The following is a 26816-nucleotide window of genomic DNA, read 5'->3' as shown; positions in this document are numbered from 1 at the left end:
AAACATTTTGGACTGGAATTATTACTGACAATATTTTTAATTAAAGTTCATCAATTTGTTCAGCTTCCAATTGCATGAGTGCAAAAAATATCAATTAGCATTGTGGAAAATTTCAATATAATTTGGCTTATAACTATTTATGTGACATAGCATAACTTAAATACATTTTATTTATGCACATATTGCCGCATGTAAAAACAGCAGCTATCAATATGATTTTAATAAGTAACTCGTAACTGTTAGGAATTTCTTACTGCAGAGGTAATCTGGAGGTTTAATAAGGTTTGTTAGACAATGCCTATCATATAATTTAATTAATTTAAGCACAAATCAAATGCATTTTACAAGATCATTTCAATACAAATAATAGCTTCTAGTCAGGAGCTCCCGACTAGGGGATACCCTGAACCCTTTCGCGGAGTTATGTCGTTTTGGAACGTCATATCTCCCCGCGGAGCTATTACGATTATTAAAACAAATTCATCGAAAAAGTTTCGATTTTCACACAGACCTCTGCCTGACTCCGCGCGGAGTTATGTCGTTTTGGAACGTCATATCTCCGCGCGAAGTTATGTCGTTTTGAAACGTCATATCTCCGCGCGGAGTTATGTCGTTTTGGAACGTCATATCTCCGCGCGGAGTTATGTCGTTTTGGAACGTCATATCTCCGCGCGGAGTTATGTCGTTTTCGAACGTCATATCTCCCCGCGGAGCTATTACGATTATTAAAACAAAATCATCGAAAAAGTTTCGATTTTCGCACAGACCTCTGCCTGACTCCGCGCGGAGTTATGTCGTTTTGGAACGTCATATCTCCGCGCGGAGTTATGTCGTTTTGAAACGTCATATCTCCGCGCGGAGCTATGTCGTTTTGGAACGTCATATCTCCGCGCGGAGTTATGTCGTTTTGGAACGTCATATCTCCCCGCGGAGCTATTACGATTATAAAAACAAAATCATCGAAAAAGTTTCGATTTTCGCACAGACCTCTGCCTGACTCCGCGCGGAGTTATGTCGTTTTGGAACGTCATATCTCCGCGCGGAGTTATGTCGTTTTGAAACGTCATATCTCCGCGCGGAGCTATGTCGTTTTGGAACGTCATATCTCCGCGCGGAGTTATGTCGTTTTGGAACGTCATATCCCCCCGCGGAGCTATTACGATTATAAAAACAAAATCATCGAAAAAGTTTCGATTTTCGCACAGACCTCTGCCTGACTCCGCGCGGAGTTATGTCGTTTTGGAACGTCATATCTCCGCGCGGAGTTATGTCGTTTTGAAACGTCATATCTCCGCGCGGAGCTATGTCGTTTTGGAACGTCATATCTCCGCGCGGAGTTATGTCGTTTTGGAACGTCATATCCCCCCGCGGAGCTATTACGATTATAAAAACAAAATCATCGAAAAAGTTTCGATTTTCGCACAGACCTCTGCCTGACTCCGCGCGGAGTTATGTCGTTTTGGAACGTCATATCTCCGCGCGGAGTTATGTCGTTTTGAAACGTCATATCTCCGCGCGGAGCTATGTCGTTTTGGAACGTCATATCTCCGCGCGGAGTTGTGTCGTTTTGGAACGTCATATCTCCCCGCGGAGCTATTACGCGAGATATTAAAGAAAATCATCGAAAAAGTTTCGATTTTCGCACAGACCTCTGCCTGACTCTGCGCGGAGTTATGTCGTTTTGGAACGTCATATCTCCGCGCTGAGGTTTGTCGTTTTGGAACGTCATATCTCCGCGCGGAGTTATGTCGTTTTGAAACGTCATATCTCCGCGCGGAGTTATGTCGTTTTGGAACGTCATATCTCCGCGCGGAGTTATGTCGTTTTGGAACGTCATATCTCCCCGCGGAGCTATTACGCGAGATATTAAAGAAAATCATCGAAGAAGTTTCGATTTTCGCACAGACCTCGATTTTGAAAAAAAAAACGTACCATTTTGTCGACTTGGTTCAAAATTTTGAATTAAGCACTTAAAAAAAAGGAGATGGGGTCGGAGGTGCTTCTTTCTGCCCGTTACATACATTTGGATTTTGCACAAATACAATATACCCTTACACGCATTTTTAAAGGGTTCAGGGTATAATGAGTATGAAGTCGATCGCATGGTCAACCGTTTACCGACTGATTTTCCACAGTTTCGAGTGAAATTTTCCTACTCTCACAAAAATTTGAGCAATTCTTTGAAAAACAGTTTCATGCTCTATCGATGGTAAACAAAGAAGTTGCATACGGCAGATTTTCGCGATTTTTACAAAACTTACAAATAAAATTTTCCAAAACCTCGTACTCGTCACGTACGCTAACTAAGGTAAACAATTCAGCTAACATATAATGACGGGGTTTTAAGAAAGTCAGATTTCACATTAGAGCACTATATCGACCATATTAGAATCCCGTCAATCTTTCAATAAGCTTAAACTGATTTAAATGAATTTTTATGTGCTTCACGCAATGATAGCGTATCGTATGCAGTCCATGACCTTTGTGTCAGTGTTCGAGCTACCCAACCCAATGTCACGCTGCTTTTGGCCTTTTTGGAGACTACTTGGTGCTGTTCTTCGTAGTTTGATGCTGCTGTTGCCTCAACAGCAAAACTCGAAACAATGGCCCAAAACACAAAAGTATGAACCGCAGCAACAATAACAACAACAATCGCCCTGAATAGTGAAGGCAATGCAACAACATTGCAGCGTCGACGAATTCGCCTCGCATATTTCAATGAACCCAAATGCGAATCGAAGAGCCGGCCACAGCCGCCTTCTGCACGTTCCCCTGCCCGTCCGGCTAACCCTTCGGCCAATATATACCACTCACTGGGTTGCCCGCATTTGCGAGGCTCATTCGCTTTGAATTTTATTTAATGCTTTTGTAATAAAGTGTAAAATGGTGAAAAAGTGCAAACAACAGCTTTGGGAGCATGCGACGGGCAGGGAGCGGCGCTCGGGGAAGTCCCACTGCATAATATCAACAACATCATCATCAACGGTAACAACAAACAACAACAACAACAACAACAACAACAATAACAACAACAAGAAGCAGAAGAAAAAACGAACAACAAGAAGAACTACGACAGCAGCAGTGGCCACATTAAAAGAAGAAGAAATAATTAACAGCAACAGTTTGAAAGTCCATAAAGCGAAAATGGTTGTCGTTGCCGTTGCCATCAGCAGCGGCGGCAAAGCCTTCCCCTTCGTCGACCCGCCGCCGCTCTCTCCTGTCCATTGCATACTTCATCCTTCATTGGCTCCACCGCATGTGCCATGGCCATACAACTTCCGACTTCCGACTGGCTGACCGACCCGGTCGCAGTGGCCAACAGCTGTATGGCTGGACAACGTTAGCTTGTTTGTTGTTGTATCTCTCTGTCTGGGTCCTGGCAGGGGCATCGGCAGAGGGATTGAGATTGGGTGATATTGGGGACTCGGACCGGGACTGGGATGTGCCGCCCACTAACAGAGATGAGACAGGCGAAGTCAGTGCGAAAAATGTTCGTTAAATCTATTAAAAGATAATTACGTGAAGACAAATGAACGGTGGATTGGGGGTAGGCGGGGATAGGGTACCATCGTCCGGGTCTGCAGCTATTATCCGTGCGGTTGTCTGCGGTGCACACATACATATGTACGCTGTTATTATTTCGAGTTCGTTGATACGATAACGCTAATGGATATGGATATTGATTATAGTTTTTATGCTGCTGTAAATGCTGCTGATGCTGTCTGTAGCTGCCGCTGCCGCTGCCGCTGCCGCTGCTTCCTCTGCCGCTGCTCAGATAATGATCATTTTGATTATATTGATGCGTCATTTTATGAGCCACAATGGTATTGAAATTGAGTGGCTTGTGACAGCGTCTAGTTTATGGCAGCGCGATAATGGTCCGCGCTGGAAACAAGATATTCATGATGGGCCCCAAGTGCAGGGGAATCTCAATTATTAGCTGCCCTAATATGTCTATGTGTGGGCGTGTGTGTGTACTTAGCTTTAATTAATACAGTCAGCCACATGCGTATACGTAATTATTTGCTAACACATTGACTTTGGTCATTTAATAAACGTATGCATTTCAATTGGGAAGCCCACAAAACGCTTAATAAAAACAAATTAAAAAGTTGTGGGAAAAGTTTCTGGAAATCTATGAAGAAAATAAAGGCACTTATTATCCTAAGTGCATTGGATAAACAATACAACCATCAAGTGTCGACGAAAGTGTTAATGTTTACCACTAATTACCTGAAACAACTTTGGCTTCGTTGTTAGCACCGCGCTGTTAAGTGCCGTGCTGAGTTAATTACAACTGCGGATTCTCACAGCGGCAGTTCCGAATGCATACAATATTGTTTCGGCTTGCAGGCGCACATTGCACTCAAATTGAAATACAAAAGTTCTTGGCATGCTAATCAACTCAGCCAAGTGTCGCATCTGTGGGGCACGTGTGAAAGATTTTATTATCCAATTATGAGTTTCATGCAAAGAGACTAACATTTGCAATTACAATGCTACGTGTCTCAGATAGCTGGGGGTTATTCCCAATGTCAACCCAAAGCTGTTATCAACATGACATCTTTGGGGCTAAGCCAAAGTGTTGCGCATGCGTAAACTGTTGACGGGTAAGAGGGCAGGAGAAGGGGGCTAGCTAATGAGCGTTGGCATCCACGTCACATTGTTGATATGCCTCATTGATGCCGTTGCGGTTGCGGTGCCTGCCCTGACAGCCTGCCACGTCCCTCTGTCTGCACACACGCACATGAATGATACATCTGTTGTGCGCACCTGAGTGAAACCAAATTGTTGTTGCATTTGTTTTTGCTGGCTGGCTGGCATGTCGCGCTGCCATTGCTGGTAATGGGCCTGGCCATAACATTTATGTTTGAGTTAGGCAAATATTAATAAGCTTTGCCTCGCTTTCGCATTACCACATGCTCAATAACAATCATATCAAATCAAATAAACCCGAAATGCTCATGCACTGCGTAGATTTGATTTGATTTTGCCATTTTTGCTTCCATACAACTGAATGATTTAAATTTGACACGTTTTGCATGTAGTGAGTAATTAAGAAAGAGTTCAATGATATCTAAATGGCAATTGAAACCAGATATTAAGCATACGCCGCATTGTGCAATCATTATGCAAGTATTACATTGTGCTCAATTTAGTTCAATCTTCCTACAATATAAATTGTTGTTCTCTTTTTAGCCAAATTACTCTAGTGCAACCGTAAAAGCAACTTAATTATTGCTCATTATATCATTTGAATTATATGCTTTCATTTCATTTTGCAATGCAATTAATTTCACATAATTTAATTTCATTTTAATCAATTCCGCAGCGCTTCACCGACGCTTGGGCTGATTAAACTTTTATTTGATTTGTGCGAGCTTTTTCTAAATCACACTCAATTGTTCGTTGCGCCATTATTACACCGATTTATTTGTGGCTAATATTTCAACATAAAAAAAACCGCACCAAAAAACAAAATTAAAGCAACAAAAAAATGCAGAAAAGTCGCGTACTGAAATTTTAATTACATAATTCGCGCATTATCAATGACAACGCCAAAAAAATAATAAATAAAAAAATATTAACAACAAAAATAATTACAACCACGACATAACAAAACACGAGACCTTATAAAATCTATATGCAACAATAAAATACAATAAACATGGCCCGTTATACTCGTAATTTATATTAATTAATCAGTTTTTTAGCGCGTTAATCGCACGGATTGCCGGCCAAAAATCAAAGCGCCAACAATTGACGGCTCAGCAATACAAAACAAGTGAAAGTGCTCTAGTGCCTAACTAGAAGATACCCTAAGCAAGCGGGCTTACTATTCTTTCCTTACACCCGCACTAAGATCCGATTCGGTGCTTATTGTCCGATCATTATGAAGTGTTCAGGGCATAAGTATGAAACACAGAGTTGAGTATAGAAAAATTGAATTACTATTTGGGGAAGGGGTATGAAAATTAACATAATTATTTTTCAAAAACTCATCGATATCAGTGTCGTCTTGATTATATAAAACATGTGTGTAAATACTATCATTATGTTAATCTTAATTAGTATTTACTTTATATTACTATAACATATGCATTCACTCAATCTCTGTATACTCTGTATAACAGAGCCTATATACAACATTTTGTGCATCTACTTTTTATGGTTTTTGAGTTAGTCAGTCTGAAATCGATATATATCAATGTTTTGGAAATAGGATGCCATATCGACAAAACGACAAACTGGTTCTTCTTGTGGTATAACAGAACATATTATAATCTTTGTAATACTTAGCATTCGATATCAAATCAATATCGATATCGATCACGCATTCATGGCATGATCATCACAGCTCATCAACCCGATCAATAATCCATTTGCTTTATTGCTTCCTCTGCCTATTACATTCATTTGCTCAAGTATATTATACCCATTTAAGTCACTTTGAATGGGTTCAGGGTATAAAAAGCGCACAAAACTAACAGCAACAATACAACAAATAAATAAATCATATACATTTTCAAGCGCTTGTAACCCGAAGGCATTTGAATTGCAACGTTTATTATTATTTTTTAATACAAATTTTATTTTTTTATACCTTCTGTTTGTTTTGTTAATATTTATTTATGTGTACATAATTAAATGACATCGAGTGTTACATGGGCCATAATTTGACTTATTGCCAGTTTTTATACCCTAAATCCTTTGCAAATGGGTTAAAGGTGTGCTCTTTTTTCTTAATTTTACAGCAGAGCTAATGAGAACTTGCAATACATCATATAAGATACTTATAAGCTTATGTGTGGTATGTGCCCTGAAAGTTTCATAAGGATCTCAGTAATAAACACCAAAGTTATTGAAGAAAGCATTTGCCTGAGGGTGGAGCTGAGGTGTGTGTGACAGCAGGGTATCTCCTAGTCGGGCACTTAAAATTACATTTTATTGTATGTTTTTCCGCTTTGCGCTGATTTGTGTAGCGGCTGCCACTGTTTTTCCGTAGTTAACTCTTTGGATTTTATTTACAAACATGTGAATTATTAGTAAGAACGAATGGATAATGGGCAAACAATGAAAAAGTTATGTCAAAAAATGTTAGGAACAAATAACAATGTTTGCATGAAGAATGAAGAATTGTATAACTATAAGGGTCGGCATTATTTGACTAATAAAAACAAATAATAATATATAAAACATATAATCTTTCTGTTCTTATGGACAAGCCAATCAATAGAAGCCAATATTTTCATAAATATATATGTTCTGTAATTATCGTGATATTTTGTATAAATTTTATGAGAGCTATTCAACAGAATCATTCTACAGGCCTGAAACAGCTTTGTATCTCTACATATAAAACTGTTTGTCCTGGCTGACTAATTAATAATCAACGAGAGCTCTAGGATGCTTTTCACTATTTTTACTTTCGGGAATCGGCCTCAAAAACAATTTCGATATTTTCATATATTTTAAAATTTATTCAAAAAATTGTATTCACATTCTTCAGATAATCAATTCATTCTCGTTCAAATTCATTTTCAAAGATTCTTATACAAAAATTGTTTTGAGAGTCGTTTTGCACTCTTCGCAGAAACCAAGTTTCCTCGGTGAAAAATGCGAATCAGCAATTTCAAAGCCCTACATAAGAACTTATAAAATACGTATGTAAGCGATTTTATTTTAATTTGACTACTTTTCGGTTTCCAAATATATATTATCGGTATCAAACGCATTTTCAAAAGCTAGATACAAACATTGAATTTCAAATATTAAGCATTAAAAATATAAAAGCAAACAAGTAAGAGGTTCTAGTCGGGAGCTCCCGACTAGGGAATACCCTGAACCCTCTTCTTCCAACATCAAATGCATATATATATTCTATTTTAGAAGCTATATGTCAAATTTGGGGACTCTAGCTCTTATTATTTACCAAAATTGCCTAAAAAACAGGAGAAAGATATCGATTTTTATACTGTGCTTGGAAACAGAGTAAGTTATCGGTTATCGGAAACAAACGGGCTTTCGCTGGCACTAGGAGCACCTACATCTAAAATTTCAGTCTCTGACTCTTATATGTTCTGAGATCCTTGCGTTCATACATACGAACGGACGGGAGGGTGGCCGGATGGACGGACGGACGGACGGACAGACAGACGGACATAAGTAGCTAGATCGACTCGGCTATTGATGCTGATCAAGAATATATATACTTTATGGGGCGAAGATGCTTCCTTCTGCCTGTTACATACATTTGGATTTTGCACAAATACAATATACCCTTATACCCATTTTTAATGGGTTGAGGGTACAATCATCGCAAAAGTTTCGATTATCGCACCGACCTCTTTTTTGAAAAAAAAGCGTGATGTAACCCCTTGCCATTTAGTCGATCTGGGTCAATACTTTGGATTTCCGTTTTTTTGATGCCAATCGATAGAACTGATTCTTACGAGTCAAAAATGGTATAAAATTCCAAAATCGGACATTATTTGACGGAAATATTCCAAAAAATCATCAAAAAGGTTGACTACGAACTAATGGTTTTTTGTCTTAAGCATTTTTGAACCCATCGATGTTTTATTTGTTTGAATGCCGATTGATGGTAGGGATCCGTACGCATTCAAAAAGGTATAACATTTTCAAATCAGACCTTATTTACCCGAGATATCAAAAAAGAATCATCGAAAAAGTTTCGATTTTCGCAGAAAAAAATCGTGATGATTTGGAAGGTCATATCTCCGCGCGGAGTTATGTCGTTTTGGAACGTCATATCTCCCCGCGGAGCTATTACGCGAGATATTAAAAAAATCATCGAAAAAGTTTCGATTTTCGCAAAGCCTTGATTTTGAAAAAAATCGTGATGATTTGGAAGGTCATATCTCCGCGCGGAGTTATGTCGTTTTGGAACGTCATATCTCCGCGCGGATCTATTACTCGAGATATTACAACAAAATCATCGAAAAAGTTTCGATTCTCGCACCGACCTCAATTTTGAAAAAAAAAGTGATGTTACCCCTTGCCATTTTGTCGATTTGGTTCAAAATTTTGTATTTTCTTTTATTTTTGATGCCAATCGATAGAACTGATCCTTACGAGTCAAAAATGGTATAAAATTCCAAAACCGGACATTGTTTGACGGAAATATTCCAAAAAATCATCAAAAAGGTTGACTACGAACTAATGGTTTTTTGTCTTAAGCATTTTTGAACCCATCGATGTTTTATTTGTTTGAATGCCGATTGATGGTAGGGATCCGTACGCATTCAAAAAGGTATAACATTTTCAAATCAGACCTTATTTACCCGAGATATCAAAAAAGAATCATCGAAAAAGTTTCGATTTTCGCAGAAAAAAATCGTGATGATTTGGAAGGTCATATCTCCGCGCGGAGTTATGTCGTTTTGGAACGTCATATCTCCGCGCGGAGCTATTACCCCAGATATTAAAAAAAAATCATCGAAAAAGTTTCGATTTTCACACCGACCTCGATTTTGAAAAAAATCGTGATGATTTGGAAGGTCATATCTCCGCGCGGAGTTATGTCGTTTTGGAACGTCATATCTCCGCGCGGATCTATTACTCGAGATATTACAACAAAATCATCGAAAAAGTTTCGATTCTCGCACCGACCTCAATTTTGAAAAAAAAGTGATGTTACCCCTTGCCATTTTGTCGATTTGGTTCAAAATTTTGGATTTTCTTTTTTTTTGATGCCAATCGATAGAACTGATCCTTACGAGTCAAAAATGGTATAAAATTCCAAAACCGGACATTGTTTGACGGAAATATTCCAAAAAATCATCAAAAAGGTTGACTACGAACTAATGGTTTTTTGTCTTAGGCATTTTTCAACCCATCGATGTTTAATTTGTTTTAATGCCAATTGATGGTAGGGATCCGTACGCATTCAAAAAGGTATAACATTTTAAAATCAGACATTATTTACCCGAGATATCAAAAAAGAATCATCGAAAAAGTTTCGATTTTCGCAAAAAAAAAATCGTGCTGATTTGGAAGGTCATATCTCAGCGTGGAGTTATGTCGTTTTGGAACGTCATATCTCCGCGCGGAGCTATTACCCGAGATATTAATTTTTGATTTGATTATAGCTCTTGGGTGGTAGCGGAGAGGTGGCGATAGGTATAAAATGAAAGATACTTGACAAATATAAAATATTTTAGAAGCATTTTTAGCTCTTGTATGTTCTGAGATCCTTGCGCTCATACATACGGACGGACAGAGAGACGGACATGGCTAGATCGACTCGGCTATTGATGCGGATCAAGAGTATATATACTTTATGGGGTCGGAGATGCTTCCTTCTGCCTGTTACATACATTTGAATTTTGCATAAATACAATATACCCTTATGGTATATTGTATTTGAATGGGTTCAGGGTATAAAAAACGATTTCATTTAACTGAATGAAGAAGCGTCGCATCAAGCATAGATTTTATTTCCATTAATGCATATAACAATAATTCTGCAATTAATTTAATTACGTAGTAGCTTTTAGATTATCAATTATGAAAAAGGATTTGACTTTTTTACATGTTTATTTTAAAATAATTGCTTTTATCTAAAAAAAAAAATAATGCATTTAAATTAATATTATGACTTTTATTCCGCAATTACACCTGCCACATTTGAATACGAGTATAAAAATATAAAAAAACAATGTAAAAAAGGGAAACCAAACTATTTTTTTTACATAATAAAGCAAAATATGAGTATTTGCATAAGCAACTCACTTTAAAATGTAGCTAGGATCTACGGCGAATTTAGCTGTAAATCATTTTGGGCTTAATGAATTTGTATTATCGTAATAACCAAATTTCTGCACCATACACATGTTAGTAATTTTCGTGAATTTGAAATACCAAAACGCACAAACATTTCAATCAAATATGTTTGCTTAAATGTAAACATTTCACATTTCGGATGAATAACTGCCAAGATTCAATTTGCATTGACCGTTTATAAAATGTAATTAAATTAACCCAATTGAATTTGTTCCAGTTGACTTTTAAAGAAATTTTGGAGTAATAATAAGAAAATGTTATAACAATTAATCAAAAAAACAGAAAAACTAATTATCTGAGGTCAAAGATCAATAAGACTAACCGACCCAAAGCGTATGTATGCTATATAATTTCTAATTCATGATATATAACAACATTATGCTGGACTCTCGGGCGCGCATCTGTCTAGAAAACACAGCTTATAGTATACAATATAATAAGCTTAATAAACATAAATTGCGATATAAATACATGCTTATAGAAGAGCTCAACTTGCGACAAATATGCACAATATAACATAACAAAATAAAGCATAGCCAAGTCCAATGGGATAAGATGCAGCCAGGTGCTCGGATTTCAAATTCTTTTGCAATGTGCAAAGGCAAGGCGACACGAATGCGATCCGCAGTTACAATTTACAAGCATACACAAATACATATATAAACTTATATATATATATGAGCATTTATGCAGCTAAGCACATAGAGAGGGGGATAGGTGGTTGTGTGAGTGGCTGAAGAAGAAATCACGTCATAAACGTGGCGAGCACGAATTATTTACAAAGCAGGCGAAAGCCCAAAAGAGGTCCCAATAAAATAACAATAAACTATGTCACACTTTGCTGGCTAGCCAGGAGGTATGTGTGTGCGTGTGCGTGTGCGTGTGCTTGTGCGTGTGTGTGTGATGATGTTGGTGTGTGCGGCAAACCATAAAAACAAAACAACAACAAGCCGCAAAAGCAAAAGCATAAACAATTGTATTACAAATACGACTACAAATGCAATAAGCAGGGCCTACAACAACGAGCGCTACTCTCGACGATTATTTATTGTTGGCGATTTATTTTTGTTATTGTTATTATTGTGGCTGTTGTTGTTGTTGTTGTTGCTGCTCAACACGCTCAGATTTCAAAGCTGACAGCCTTAAGTACGACACAACTAAATAGTGTGTATGTGTGTGCGTGCGTGTGCGTGTGTGTGTGTGTGTACGTGCGAACGTTTGAGTGCGAGCACCAGATTGCAAGCTACGGGGCGTGTTGGGGTGTGTTGGGGCCTGAATCCGCCTACACTTCGATTGAGCCTGATTGCTGGCTCAAGTGTCAGCAGCGACGCACGGATGAAAAGGCTGCTGGGCGTGGCTGCTGACTGTGAACTGTGGGGAAGCTGTCTATATGTGTGTGTGTGTGTGTGTGTGTCTGTGGGCAGGCTGTGTTGCGTGCTGAGCTAGCGCCTGGATGAATAGATGAGGTTACTCTGCAGCCGACTTGACTTTGTCTGGCCTGCACCGACCTGCCCCCTGGCTGCCCCCAGCATGAACTGGCCGCCGTGAGGCGCAAGTGTTACAGATTGTTTTCCCACACGTTGCCGCATTGCTTTTCGTCAACGTCAACTGTGCGGCATGTTAGGCAGCAATGAGTGCTTGACACGTACAAAGGCTTTTGTTTGGCCAAAGTGTTTGTGTTGTTGTTGTTGTTGCTCATCTGGCCGTTTATCTTGGCATTGTGCATGTTATTTAGTGTTCGACGTTGTTGTTCTTGTTCTTGTTGTTGTTTGTTGGTATCAATGTGCTCGCTTTTCTTTAGGCACTCTATGGACGCATCGCTGTGACTGTATCAGTGCATGTCAACTGTGTATGCTATAAAATTTCATAGAAATTCATTTGCTACGCTCGCTTAAACGACAATTTGTTGTTGTTACGCCCAATTCATTGACTGTACCGCCCAGTTTTGGCAGCAGACCAACAACCAATCTGGACACATACCAAAAAAAAAAAAAAAAAACACCATCGTCCGATAGACCGACCAACCGACCGACTGACCCAGACAAAGTAGCACAAAGATGCTTTACTGCCAGACGTTGTTGCTACAATTTGCTCATTATTTTTTATCACAATCCCCGGCCGAAGACAACCCCACCATGCAGGCAGGCATTGGCCTTTGGCCCCAAAGTAAATTGTTGCCCCTTTCATTTTTTGGACTGTTTGTTGGTCGCATCTATTGTGTTTTTATAGCTGTTTCACTGATTTCACCATTGTTAATTCTTATGATTGCGCTGCTTCTGCTGCACCCTCTAAGCCAACAACGAACTGCAAATAGACCATGGCTCTAATGGAACCAGCAACAACAGCAAACATAACTATATCTATATCGTGGCAAAGTTCGAATGTTGTGTGTATGGCATGTTTTGTGGCCAAAAGCATTTTGCTGCTATGAACATATAATTATGCATTTGTGGATTCGGTTACTTGATACGAAATATGAACAGGCTGAATTGGGACAGACAGGCTGGACCTGGCCCACATGCACTTGGCCAGCTAGTTGGCCGGCTGTCTGGCTCGTCCGGCAACTGGATTTATGTTGCTCATTTTTATGCGCCCCACAAATTGCATGCAATTTATTTTGCTTGTTGCAAATCAAAAATTTCCATAAAATCAAATGTTTGGCACAATGTTTGCGCAGCGCATAAAAATCCATACATATATATAAATATATATATATATATATTAAATGCGGCATAAAAGTTATTACTTCATTCATTTTAAAATGCAAATAAATTTGTTTGTGGCCTTTTGATTTCAGTTATTGTAAAGCGCATTTGTTTATCTGTTTTAAAGCAGGCAGCATATTAAATAAATTAGAATGTTGCGCCCAACGGACTATCATTAACGTTCATTGATATTTACTTTGATTTTCATGTCGCAATTTGTAAATTTAATAAGCTATAATTGAATGTTTTTTATAAATGAATAACACAGAAAATCAGAACAAATAATACACATATAATCATGTGATATCTTTGAGAATCTGATTGGTTATAGCTTGGGTGTGAGTAGGAAAATAAATATATATAATTTAGTTCCTTGTAGAGCTAGAAAGCAGTATCCATCAGTATGTGAAATCTAATTTCAAAACTGTTCAACAAAATTTTAGATAGCCCTGCATCAACACAATAATAACAACAATTTAGAATCATCGTGGACAATTACACATTCGGCTGCAAGTTTACCATATTTTGTTCTGCTATTTTTTCAATTTGATACAAAAAGAAAATCCAAATACTCACTTATCCCAAGCACTAGCTTTAACACAAATAAAACTCAAACACACTCACACTCGCACACTCACACACACCCACACACACACACTCACGCACGCACGGGATCAAGTCAAAATGGAAAATGCTTTGCGTATTTGCATAAGAAAACTAAGTTGAACCGAAATCAATGATTGCTCGAGGATTACTTGTGAGAACTACAACTGCCACGCCTCCTTAAAGGCAGCCCACCCCACTGTGCTGCCTCAAGCTAGACATGTATTGAAACATTGGTAGCTGCTGTGTTGGGAGTGGGAATTGGGGGTTGGGGTTGGGTGCTTGGGACGGGGGCTTGGCTTGGTCTTGTGCTGCTTTGGCGCTTTCATATTATTACTTTATGGTTGCCTCCAGTTATGCATACTATAACCATAAATATGCTACAGCAATGGGCGTCCGGCAACAACGTAGCAGCAACAAAAGCATGTGAATAATATTTTGTGCTTGTATTAATGCATCCCCATATTTATACTATAGCTTCAAAACAATAAATAGTAAAAGCTGGATTATGATTAAATCGATTTCATGGAGCGTTTGCGATACTTTTATACTTGCCGGATGGCCCAAACGCTCGTCTTGCTTGTAATCCAGCGGATACAGGAACGTGTATGCAACTGTGTGCGTGTGCCTGTGTGTGCGTGTGCCTGTGTGTGCGTGTGTGTGTGCGTAGCTATTGGTTGCTTCCCTTTGACTGCATTGCGCCCAAAGATAGGCACCGCCCACGCACGTTTATCGATTGCACTTATATGCTTTAACGCAACAAACAAAAAAATAAAAACAAAAAAACAACAACAACAACAACAACGGCGCAAGAAACCATAAAAAATAACTGAATCGTTTTGTGGGTGGCTTGGAGGGGGTGGCTGAATGTTTGTGCATATACGTGCATATATTCATAAATGCAAACATAAATGTATATATTACTTACATACAAAAACACTTTGTGCGCAAAATAAATAAAGAACGCAACATTCGGGCTTCATAACTGAATTGCTTGCCCGCCCCGCTCTGCCTCTCCTCTGCTCGCTGACCGTCTGCCTCTGCCAATTGAATAAGGGCTCTGGCAAATGGAATGAATGAATCCAATCGCATGCAAATACGATTGAAATGCAGCAACAACTCTCAGTTGGCCCATTTCTCTCTACCCGTGCCACCCCCCTCCCCCCACGGGCTTTGCCGATGTCCAGCTGGCTTGTGACAGATTTTTGTATAACTCCATTTTTTTTTTTTATGCATAAATCTCGGAACTTTAATATGCCCGCTGGTTTTTCGCAGGCCGCGCACAGCTTCCGCCTGAGGTTCGGCGAAAATTTCGTTCGTGTCGAGAACCTCAATTAGCACTAATCTTGTTAACATTATTGTTTGCCCAAATCATCTGAAAATCAAGTATGCCATGCCATGTATTTCTATTTATGTAGCTTATTATTTGCACAACTCTTTAAGCACCAAACGTTCACGTTCAATCAGCCAACACCACATAACATAACACAACACAGCACAACAGAAAACAACACAACACACATCTCGCCAATGCCGTCGTGCGGCCAGCTCACCTGGCCACTGACCATATTCCATGCGGTTTTGGTGCGTGCAATAAACTTGCCCATGCCGAGCAACGCTTTTGGATTCCGATATAGACTGCTCCCGTTGCCCGTGCCCCTCACTCATTCGCCTGACCCCCCTCCCAACGTGCTGAGCGCTCTTTGATTTTATGATTTGGCATCGAGCGGAATAGTACATATAGTAATACTTTCTGTTTTATTTCATTTCCATTTTCTTTTTTTTCTTTTGATTTTATTTTCTGCTTGAATATTTCAGCCCAGAGCAGTGTGCATTGCGATATGATCAGCGTGTTATCCGCTGTCGCGGTTTTCATTTCTATACACTGCCATAACAGGCGCGCAACGAATAATCGAAGGACATGCAACGGGGGCAAATAAACATATACTAATGTATACTAATGGGTAATTTTAAGGAAAACCAAATTAGCCGAATATTGAAAAGCTTAATACAAAATATTTCTAATACATGTATTCTATACATTTTCAATCACTTGGAAATGAAATGCCAATTCGCTTATGAATTTATTGCAATCAACAATATTTGTTGGAATATGGACAGTCTTTTCATACCTTCTGAAGAAATCAATTTTAAGTGAGAAAAAGATTCCAGTCAAAAAAATTTCAATTAAAATATCTTAAAACTTATGTTATGTATTACAAATTTTGGACTTAAATTGGAAGGCTGCCTTAAAAATATGCTGTGGCAAGGGTATGTAGTCGTCGATGTGTTGGAGAAATGGCTAGTTTATGGTATTTTTGTGGCTTTTCTTTTCGATTTGGTGCATTTAGCCATTGGATATAACTATTTAAACGGTTCTATCCATAAACTATGGCATACCATATATATCAACATAGTACTTTGTGTCTAACAAAGTAATTAAAAGCACACACGCAACCGGTTCCAACATTAATGGGTCAGCGAGTACACGCTTATTTAGTTTATCAATTATAATATGTCCAAGTCCGTTTTACATGTAATATTTAATTACAGTGCAAAGGGAGAATTAATCTCAGATCATACAAAAAGTGATTAAAGCTAGCAGAGTTTGCATTAGATAAGCTTGATTGTGTACATACGTTTTAATTAATCAAATTATATATTCTTAAGCAATTGTTTATCAATCAATATATATATATATATTGAACTATAGGCCAGTTGCTGGCCAAATTTCGAAAGTCGCCCTCAAATTATATCACGTATGCTGACGAAAATTGTCAGCGGAAGATTTCGAAACTGGGACTAGGCCGTGATTGGTAACCAAAGCACAGGAAGAAAACCCGCGCACACGTTTCAACATAACAGAGCTGCGTAATGCATAACAAAAGCCATAGCAATCCATGGAAAGCCCGATCATAGCACGTTTACGGAACCGTTAAGAATGACCTATGGACGCACATACTCGTTTAGTATTGTTATCTCATTCTGGACAACACAATATGTTTCCAAAAGGTGTGTGTGTGATTGTGTGATTGTGTGTGTGTCTGTATATATATTTTTCGGGTGTACACAGAAGGGCTTGAGATTTAGTGGGAAGTTTGTTATGTGCAGTTAGAGGTTTATTTTATTTGTTGAGAACCCAGTCGAAGCACCACTCCTAGCACCACACTGCAAACAACTTTTATTTTCACATGTATCTGTTAGATACCACGTACAAATGTGTACGTGTGTTGTCGTGCGTTTTGATATTTTAAACAAATATTTAAAACAAATTACCAAAGCTCAAAAGAAGCACGCATATGTATAAAAAGCTAAAGGAGGTAGGCAGGGCAGGCAATAAACAGTGGATAGAATTCATTAAAATGTATCGCCAGCAGCAAAGCGACAGTTTAAGATATTCCATTGTGCAAAGCATACGAAAGGGCAACGGAGAAGAAGTTTCTATAAATAAGATACATTTTGAATGCAAATTATTAGAAATGTTGGCGATTCGTAGATAAGTTTGAGCAAGTTCTTAACTGAAATAGTTTGTGATCAAGAAAGAATCAAAAAGAATAATTGCCGAAATGAAAGGAATAGAAGGAAAATGGGAAATGAATAAATTGAAGTGCTTGATGGGAAATTGTAAAGAAATAAGGGATATGCATTTAGGCAAGCAGAAATAAGCTTTGCCTGCACGATCTTTTGCATAACATACCACAAAGGACTTCGGATTCTTATTAAACGTAAGCTACAGTTAAAGTCATTCTATGCCCTGACTGATCTAAAAATTCATATTCATTTATAATTAGACATGTTTACAGTATTATTAAAATTATAAGTATATAGTATAAATATATATATAGTCATAGATCTTAAGGTCAGAATTGAACAATTAAAGCTGAATAGGAAATTGCAGTTATAAAAGCTAAACATCGAACGTAATTCTTTTTAAATAATAATTTTACTAAGCCAATCATTAAGCCTTATACTAATTGTTATTTGAATGACTTCTGCCCACTGTGCTTGGCATTGCTTTGATTTATTTACGAGCTGAAAGTTGGTAGCCACTATGGTGTTGGCTTTTAGTTAGTATCAGAGCTGCCGCCAATGCACACACATGCGAACAGTTTTGGTTGTGGTTACTGTGGCTAATATGTGTGCATACACAGACACGCACGTAGTTTTGGCTTGGAAATTCGAAAAAAGATACAAAGTTTTTGGCTAGCCAGTGTCCACAGGCCATGGGACAGTTGTGCGTACGGCATTTTGGGGGAAGTACGAGGTGCGGCCAGGGCAACGGCAACGGTTGTGAACCGACAGCATTGGCGACTGTTGCGCATAAATTGTGCAAACAAACCGAAAAACCGAAATACCAAAATGGTAGTGGGCCAAAGATGTAGCAAAGCCAAACAGACAAATGTGAAATGCTATACAACGCGTATCCATGAGATACAAATAGGCAGTAAGATTGAAGTAAGCAGTCAACCGGCCAAAAGTACTTACTTAATAAAACGCCGCCGTCGCTGCGCTGCGATGCGTGTGCATGGCGCGTCGAATCGTGGACGGCCAGTCATCAACGGCTTGGAACCTGTCGAACGACGCGCCTCTGTCAGTCAGCCGGACTGGCGGCCAGGCTGGCTATCGGCTTGGCCACTTTTCGTGGCTGCAAAATTATGTCAAACCAGTTGCAAGTGTAGAGGCTGCATTTTGGCTCGCCATTTGATAGAAACTTAAAATTTTGTCTGGAAATTGTTTGCTCGCGGTATTTATTGTGGTGCAACCGCTCGATCTAACGTAACGTAACCGCCAGCCGGCTGGGGCTATCTTTTCAACTGCACTCGTAAATAATGCGCAGTGGAAACTTTTGTTTGCGGAAGTTGTCGTGCCATCGCCTTCAATTTTCAGGTTCTGCGCTAAATGGCCAACTGGCAAGCCGCAGCCAAAAACCGGCTCAATCGATATCTCATATACTCAATTAGGGTAGGATACACTGCTTAACTCAATGCTATTCGTGCTAAATTGAAGGTACACTTTTATTAAATTCCCATTATGGGATTCATTGCGTTCATCAACGGATCCTCAGTTGCACTTTTGTATCGTTGACACAAGCCAGAAATAACAGGAATGCGCTAGTCCAGACTGCCCGACTAGCAGATACCCTTGGGCAGCAATAAAAATGAGAACTTTATGCTTTTAATTCATTTACACAACAACAACTCTTTATGCCCCACACATATATATGATTTGTAGCCTTTAATAACTTTGGTGCTTATTGACCGATCTTAATGATTTTTTCACGGCCGATATATGGCACCTTAATGCACTTAATATATCAAGGCGCAAACCATTTAACTATAAAATGATCGGTGTCATATCCATCGGTTAAATATCGGATCTGTATATGTTTAATGTTTCTAGCTCTTAAATCTTCAAGTTATGATTAGCAAATATCGTATCAAAATCTAAAATGGGGATAGATATCGGGACAAAACTATTATACCCGGCTAAAGCCGTTAATGGGTGCTTGGTTAAAAACCAAAAAAAATTGGCGACATAATGAAAAAAAATGTATGTATGCAAACTGCATAAATGCTTCCTGAAACGAATTTAATTGTATTTGTTACTCCATATGCAAGTATATCTGTAACTGTATCTATAGCTGTGACTGTAACTGTAACTGTATCTGTATCTTTATGTGTATTTATATACGTATGTAACAGCATGCTTGTCCATCTATCCGTCAGGCTATCTGGTGTTTTCATCCGACGGTGCGGCTTTCAGGTTTAATTGGCTGCGGAAATATTCCATGTGATTACTTAATGAGATCCAACTCATTTTTATTACGCGCGGGTTCTGGAGGGCTCCCTGCTGAAGTGTACAAAAGTTAAAAGGTTAACAAATTAAATACGCAACAGCAACAATAATAACCCTGACAACCCATATATAAATATACCATACGTATTCACTAGAGGGAGGCGTGTGCACGTAGTTTATTATTCAATTATACGTTCATTAAGGTACATAATTATTAATTTAATTAAAGGTAGCAACATCATTGCGTCAATTTGATTTTTGCACTACACTTAAAGGGCGGAATCTTTTTCAATTTTTCCGTTTGCCATAATTATGACTAAACGCTGAGTTCTTTTGAGTGGGCTCTAAGAGGTTTGAGCATCTAAACCTAAACCACATATCAAATAATGTTGGCCTGTGCTTGACGTTTAAAGGCAAAGCCTGGTGGGGACATGTGTTTAAAGATTTTAAAGCCATTCAGCACACAATTCGTATTAGAAGAGAAATTATATTCTCGAGTATGTAAGAAATCAATAGAATTCTGAGTCGATTATTTGGTATACCTATTAAATTAAGTATGTAAAAGAGTTCACCCCAGTTTTACAACTGACAACACAAGAATTTTATTCACGCACCTCAAGTAGCATATAAATCTGTTTAACATAATGTAGTTTAAGATAAATCGTTGATATTTGACATACCACATATAATTTTGTGCCCTTAAATATTGCCCACGAGCGGACAATAAAAATTTTTTAAATAAAAGTCAGGTAAACTAATATTAATAGAGCAAAGGAAAGCTGAACTGCAGAGCTGAGTACAATTGAGAAAGTCTGTGCTAATTTATTATGTAAGTTGTAATAGGCATGTTTATGGAGCACAGCTGGGATTTATCTAGTCTGCGCACAAAAAGTTAAACGAATAGTTTTATATGAAAGAATGGACTCAATGACATGCAAGAGGAGTGCGCATACAATGTTGACAGACTGTACAATTTCATATTCAAATATTACAAACTATTACAACATAAACAAACACTAAAACGGACTATTGACAAATTTTGAAAATATAAATACTTATGAAATGTTTATAAATAACTTGTTTAAACATGCTTACTTAATTAATTGTTTAAATTACTTTTGTAAACATGAAATACCAACATAATTAATTAAAGTTGTTGCAAAACTAAAGCACTTTAAAATTGGCATATTTTGCAGCTTGGTTTTGAAGAACTTTTTGCTTGATATTGAGATTAAAAATGAAGTTAATTTCACCTTGAATTATTGCGGCTAGTCTCGCAGTTAAGCACGACTTCTTGCCAGCATATCTAACCAGCATATCTATTTTAGTACACAGCTACACACATTTGATGACCTGTAAATCTGTGTTTTATGTACACGTTAAGCCAAGGTCTTCAGCGGCATTAGCTGACCAGAAGAAGAAAATTTCGGGCACGGCTGTGCTGAGTGGTAATGACCCATTTGCCTATGCTGGCAGACGCTTTTTGGAGCTGGTCAAAATGTTTATGGCCAAATGCATAATTAAGAAGCTATTACAGGCAGTAAGTACTCGTAGCTGGCTTATTATACGGCAGGTAAATACGGAACGGTACGCGCCAAGCACAAATGCGGCCCAAATGAGTTGACAAAAACGACAATAAATTATTAACGTAAGCGAGACGTTCGCAATTTAACGTGCTGCAGCAAAATGCATGAATGAATTTAACCTTTCTATGGGCCACAACTGGAGGCATAAATAATTTAATTGTGAGTGTGCTCCTTGGCCAACAAGTGGCCACAAAGATAGCTGGCAAATTGTGGCCATCACAGCTATCGATGTGTGTCTGTGCTCGTCTAGCAGGCCAGCTACTATTCAGAGCTCTTCAGAGATTTGGTAGATTGCCGTGCTCAAGCTCAAGCTCAGGCATAAGCATAGTCAAGGTATTCCGGTGCATTTATTGCAATTAAATATTTGTTAATGCCAAAGCTGTTGTTGGCCACAATGAAAAAACAACACCACATCTAACAAGAAGCTGGCGGTTGACTAAAATTGCAACTATATATACACGTGTGTGTGTGTGTGTGTATGTGTGTGCGTCTGTGTGAGTGTATTTGCAGCAAGATTAATACTTGGTATTGCACTATGAATCAACGGTTCGTTTAGAATTCAATGGCGACCACCAGAGGCCCCAAATAAACGCCATGCGCTAACCTTGTCAGTGGCAGCAGCTACTTGCAACGACTGCGACTGCAACGTCGACTGCAACTGCGACAGCGGCTGCTGCGGTTCGTCGAGTGGTTTTCCTTGTGTTTGATTTTTCAATTTTTCAGCACAAAAGGCGGCCTGGCCAGGCGTAGTGCACGAGCACGGGCGAACACGTATATAATTAAAGTGCCAAGAACTGGCGAAGAAACATTTTTGCAATTGCCAGATACAATTGTATCTGGGTACAGTGTGCATGCAAAGCGGCAAATTGCCAAACGGCCAAACGGCAAATGTTTTGGCTTTTGATTTAAACGTTAGCGCAATATTCGCACATTTATCGATTACAAATCAATTTTATACAATGGCGCATCTCACGTAGCAGGGTCTGCTTGGCGGCGACCTCGACTTGGACTATGCTGGCGTTGCCCAAGCAGCTGGCATGGGGGCTGTGAGACTGTGCGACTGGGGGCCGGTGCTGCCAACTGTGTGCAACGCATTGCTGCCGGATTACACGATTAACGCCACTTGCATACAAATTGGCGCATTTCAGCACAGCGCTGAGGTGTGTTACCTGAGCTATCCGTAAGATACAGATACGCGACTGCACTCGTTAGCGTAGTTAGTAGTGTCTGTGTCTGTGCATGCGTGTGTCTGTATAAGTGTTTGTTTTTGCTGCTGCTGCTGTTGCTGTTACTGAATCTGAATCTGAATCCGAGTCTCAGTCTGGGCATTCTGCGGCCATTTGCTTTCCTTTGGTGTACGGCTCAGCTCGCAAATTGCATAAACAACAGCAGCGGCTACAAACGAGCCAAACAAATTGAATGCTGCAAAAAGTGCACAAGGTGCGAAATATAAATTACACCTCGATAAAATTGCATGCAAATTTCGTTTCTTTTTTATTTTTTCTTTTCATCCCCACCCGCCCTTTGGCACTGCCAATGCCAAGCGCAACATATGTGTGCCTGCATGGGCTTAGTTTAATGCGACAAGAAGACTTTCAGCTTTGAGCTGTCAGCCGCAGCTTCCTGCAATCCTCATCAGTATGACTGGCCAGCTACCCATCGAATCCCGACGTGACGACAGCATAAGTAAGCAGCGCATTCGCGGGATTTGTCAAATATTTGCGCTACGCTGCGCTCATTCATAAAAAAAGACCTTCGACTAAAGCCTTGGCTCCAACTTTAGTCTAAGGCGCCGCAGCCTTAACACCAGCCACAACCTTAGCTTGTCAGTCTATGTCTCTCTCCTGCACTTGCTGCTCTCCCTCTCTCTCTCTATCTCTCTCTCTCTCGCTATATCTATCTCTCTCTGTCTGACGCTCTTGCTCTGTGTGTCTCGTAGCTTATGCAGTTTCTTTCGCCTTTTGCGAGGAAAAACAAACTTATTCAGACCCCGGGTAAAGTTCGGCAAGTTTAATGCTGTTTGACTTTGATTCAATATTTGCATCGATTAAGTTTTTCAAGGTTTTACTTAGCTGAAAATCAAAATGGTACACACACACACACGCACACACACACTCACACACATACGCATTTGATAGTTTCACGTGCGACAGCGCAAAATATTAGCATGGTTGAATTAATCACAAGTGAACGGCAACTGCACAAATACTTATACAAATATTTCGTTTTAGGAATGCAGTCTTTAATAGATATTGTAGAGCTATTCATATTAATTTAATACTTAATGAACAATCGTTTTTTTTTTATTTTCTGCTGTTGGGCAACAAAATAATCAAGGTTAAATTAATAAAAAGAAAAAATATTATTAATAAAAAACTTAATTTTTTAACACTAAATTTTTTTTTAAAAGCTTGAATATTTCTAAAAAGTGTTATAAAATCCAATTCCAAGAATTGGCAATTATATTATAGCTTACAATAGTTTTTATTGAGAAGAAAAAAACTAACATCAAAAGTTCAACAAAAAATATTGTTTTAAGTAAGCATTGATAAGATATGATCTCTGTAGCCAAGATCTAGTTCGCATAATTAGAGGAAAACAATTTTTTTGTCTCATGTCAATGCAAATTGTATGCACTCGAGAAATGTTTGGAATATGTAATATGATGAGAGTAACGACACGTGCCCTGACTTTGCTTTTCTAGTAAATAAAGAAAATGCACAGACAATATAAATCACATGTCGCACCTTAGGGATTGCCAAAGGTGTACTTAAATATTTATATGGCAAAGAGAATACGCCAGAAGATACTTAATATGGCAAGTGTATTCGCATGATCTTGTCTATCAGATTTTATTAATTAGAAAAGTAGACTGCATATTCTTTATTTCCTTTTTCATTTAAAACAAAGAAAGGCCAAACCATCCGCACTATACTCTGTTTACAGTGCTTAGACTTAGAATAGAGAACACTTTGCTTTAATAGCTCGAAGAATGCAAACCTTAACTAAAGACTTTTAAGGACTTTTTATCACCAACCTTAGAGTAGTTCATCAGTAATCTATCAGTTTAATTTGTTGTCCCTAGCGCCACAACTTTGGGTCTTTTCGCATTTTGCAGCCTTAGCTGGCAATATAAATTTCAAGCGGGCGAGAGAAATGTTCTTTATACAACGAACATTGCTCAAAACTAATATGCACGCATACACTTTGTGAGCAGAGCATAAAAATAAAAATTGTTCAACGTGTCGTATGCGCATTTTTTGAACAAAAATTACTTTTAAATTCCACATATTGGTTTATTACACATTTTTCTCAAAGTTCAAAATAGTTATCAAGATCAAAACATATATATTACATTTGATTTTCAAAAAATCTTTAAATATTACATTGTTTGTGTGTCAAAAAGTTTGAATTAAAAATTGCATTGCAAACACCAAAAACTTGTTTTAGCTTTTTCTTTTTTTTTTTTTAAATTTAGATAATGCCACACACCACACGAAATATCATGAATCATACAACTCTTTAAAATTTAATGGAAATACACAATTTGGCTTACTCAGTAGCGCGAATTCCACGAATGCAACGTTTGAGCTGTGCGATGGATCTGTAAATTTTGATCTAGCCAAATAAATTGTTTTCAAAACAAAGATCGGCGATCAAAATTGTCTGTATTGGCTGCTTTGTGTGTGTGTGTGCATGTGTGTGTGTGTGTGTATCCAAATAGTGTTCGCTGCAATTGGCTGCGCACTTTCGAAATTTTCACGCTTTTCACGCAGCGCACCCCGATGTTGCACAATTGTGCTGGCCAGTGGCAAAAAAAATCCAAATTCCTGAACGGCAATCAACTCCGACTGACGGTAAATGTAATTCAGGAAAAACGACTTGGCTATGTTTTTCGCGTTTAGCCCCGAAACCGAGCTTATTTACCAGCGAATTGAACGCGTTCCAGAACCGCGCTGCCAGGCAGACGAAAAACGACTCAGCTCGACTGCGGCTTGCAAAAACGACAACACCTGACAGCGGCCCAAACGGAGGCCTGAACGCGGCTTAGCTATCTATTGAAACGGCCGCAGTCGCCGTCACAGTCGCCGTCTCAGTCGCGGTCGCGGTTGCTGCGCTTGCCTAAGACGTGCGGCGGCAACTGCCGCGCCAGCATTGTAGGCGGCCAAGCCAAGCCAAGCTTTGGGGTAGCAAGCGCATGTCGCCGTCGCTGTCGCAGTCAGCGTCAGCGCCAGCGTCGCGGTTGCGCTGTTACAGACAAAAGTCAAATTGAGTGGCGCTGTCGATAGGCAGAGCAGCGAGCTGCCGCCAAACGAAACGGTTAATTAATTACCTGAGCTAGCTGCGTCGTCTGTTATTCGGCACTTGGCTTGAGGTTTGTTTTCTCGAGCGTGAACTAAACGTGTTTTGGTTTTTTCTCCACCACGGCTTATCCGCGTGCAGGAAAAAGCCAAGTTGAGCCTGCGGCGCGATTGAATCATCGTCCAGCGTCCACTGTCCAGTTCACATCCGTCAGTTGATCCTAATTGGTATGCCTGCATTGTGCGCCCGAGACGTCGTTTGGCGTTGTTCGTCCATAAATTTAGCAGCTCAGTAATTTTCCTTTTTTTTTTTCTGTTTGCTTATTTTCTTGCCAATCTCTAGACGGTCAAGCGTATATTCTACAGTACACTCACTCTTGAAGCTTTAATCGCGACGCAGCCATCAATCACGTAATTGCCAGCGTGTTTGTTGCGACGTTTGCATCTGTATCTTGCTTTTGTATCTTTTCACACACAACAAAAGGCTGAAATCTATTAACTGAAATACATATGTACAATATGTACATAAACAAACAAAAGACGCATTAATTCAGTTTGTGCATATTTCTGCTTGTTTTATTTTAATGATGTCTATGGAAAAAATATACACAAATATGCATGTATTCTATGTAATATGTTTGCTTAGAACAATATTTTATTGTACTCACAAAATGGCAGTATTCATTTATAGAAAGCAAAAACCATTGCTAATACGTCAGCTGCTTACAAACAACGATTGACAACTTGTCGAAACTAAAACATTTTACAATAAAATATTTATTATAAGTATATATTACACAAACACATTATATTATTACCCCGCAAGATCTGTTATCGTTTGTTGTTTTTAACGCACTTAAAGCTGTTTAAGAGTTATGAATACCCAAATTAATTAAAAAGCTAAATTTACTAAATTTGGGTTCAACAAACTCGTCGTCAGGGAACAGAGTATGGCGCAGTCAATAGCCTAAGCTCACAGCGCTCTTACCTGCATTTATTGCCCAAAAGCACTTTATTAT

At 38.9% G+C, this 26816-nt stretch overlaps 1 protein-coding gene across 1 annotated transcript in view; it reads right to left on the bottom strand.

Moving 5' to 3' along the window:
* Positions 1-25484, bottom strand: part of wat (waterproof) — a 35059-nt gene extending 9575 nt beyond the window's left edge. Inside the window, exon 1 of the mRNA XM_015171359.3 lies at positions 25053-25484. The gene's annotated coding sequence lies outside the window, so the exon portion shown is untranslated. The remainder of the gene's footprint in view (positions 1-25052) is intronic.
* Between the last annotated feature and the right edge of the window lie 1332 nt (positions 25485-26816).

The sequence above is a fragment of the Drosophila virilis genome, chromosome 2 (assembly GCF_030788295.1).
Source record: "Drosophila virilis strain 15010-1051.87 chromosome 2, Dvir_AGI_RSII-ME, whole genome shotgun sequence".
In the NCBI taxonomy this organism is placed as follows: domain Eukaryota; kingdom Metazoa; phylum Arthropoda; class Insecta; order Diptera; family Drosophilidae; genus Drosophila; species Drosophila virilis.
This window is presented reverse-complemented; position numbering and strand designations above follow the sequence as displayed.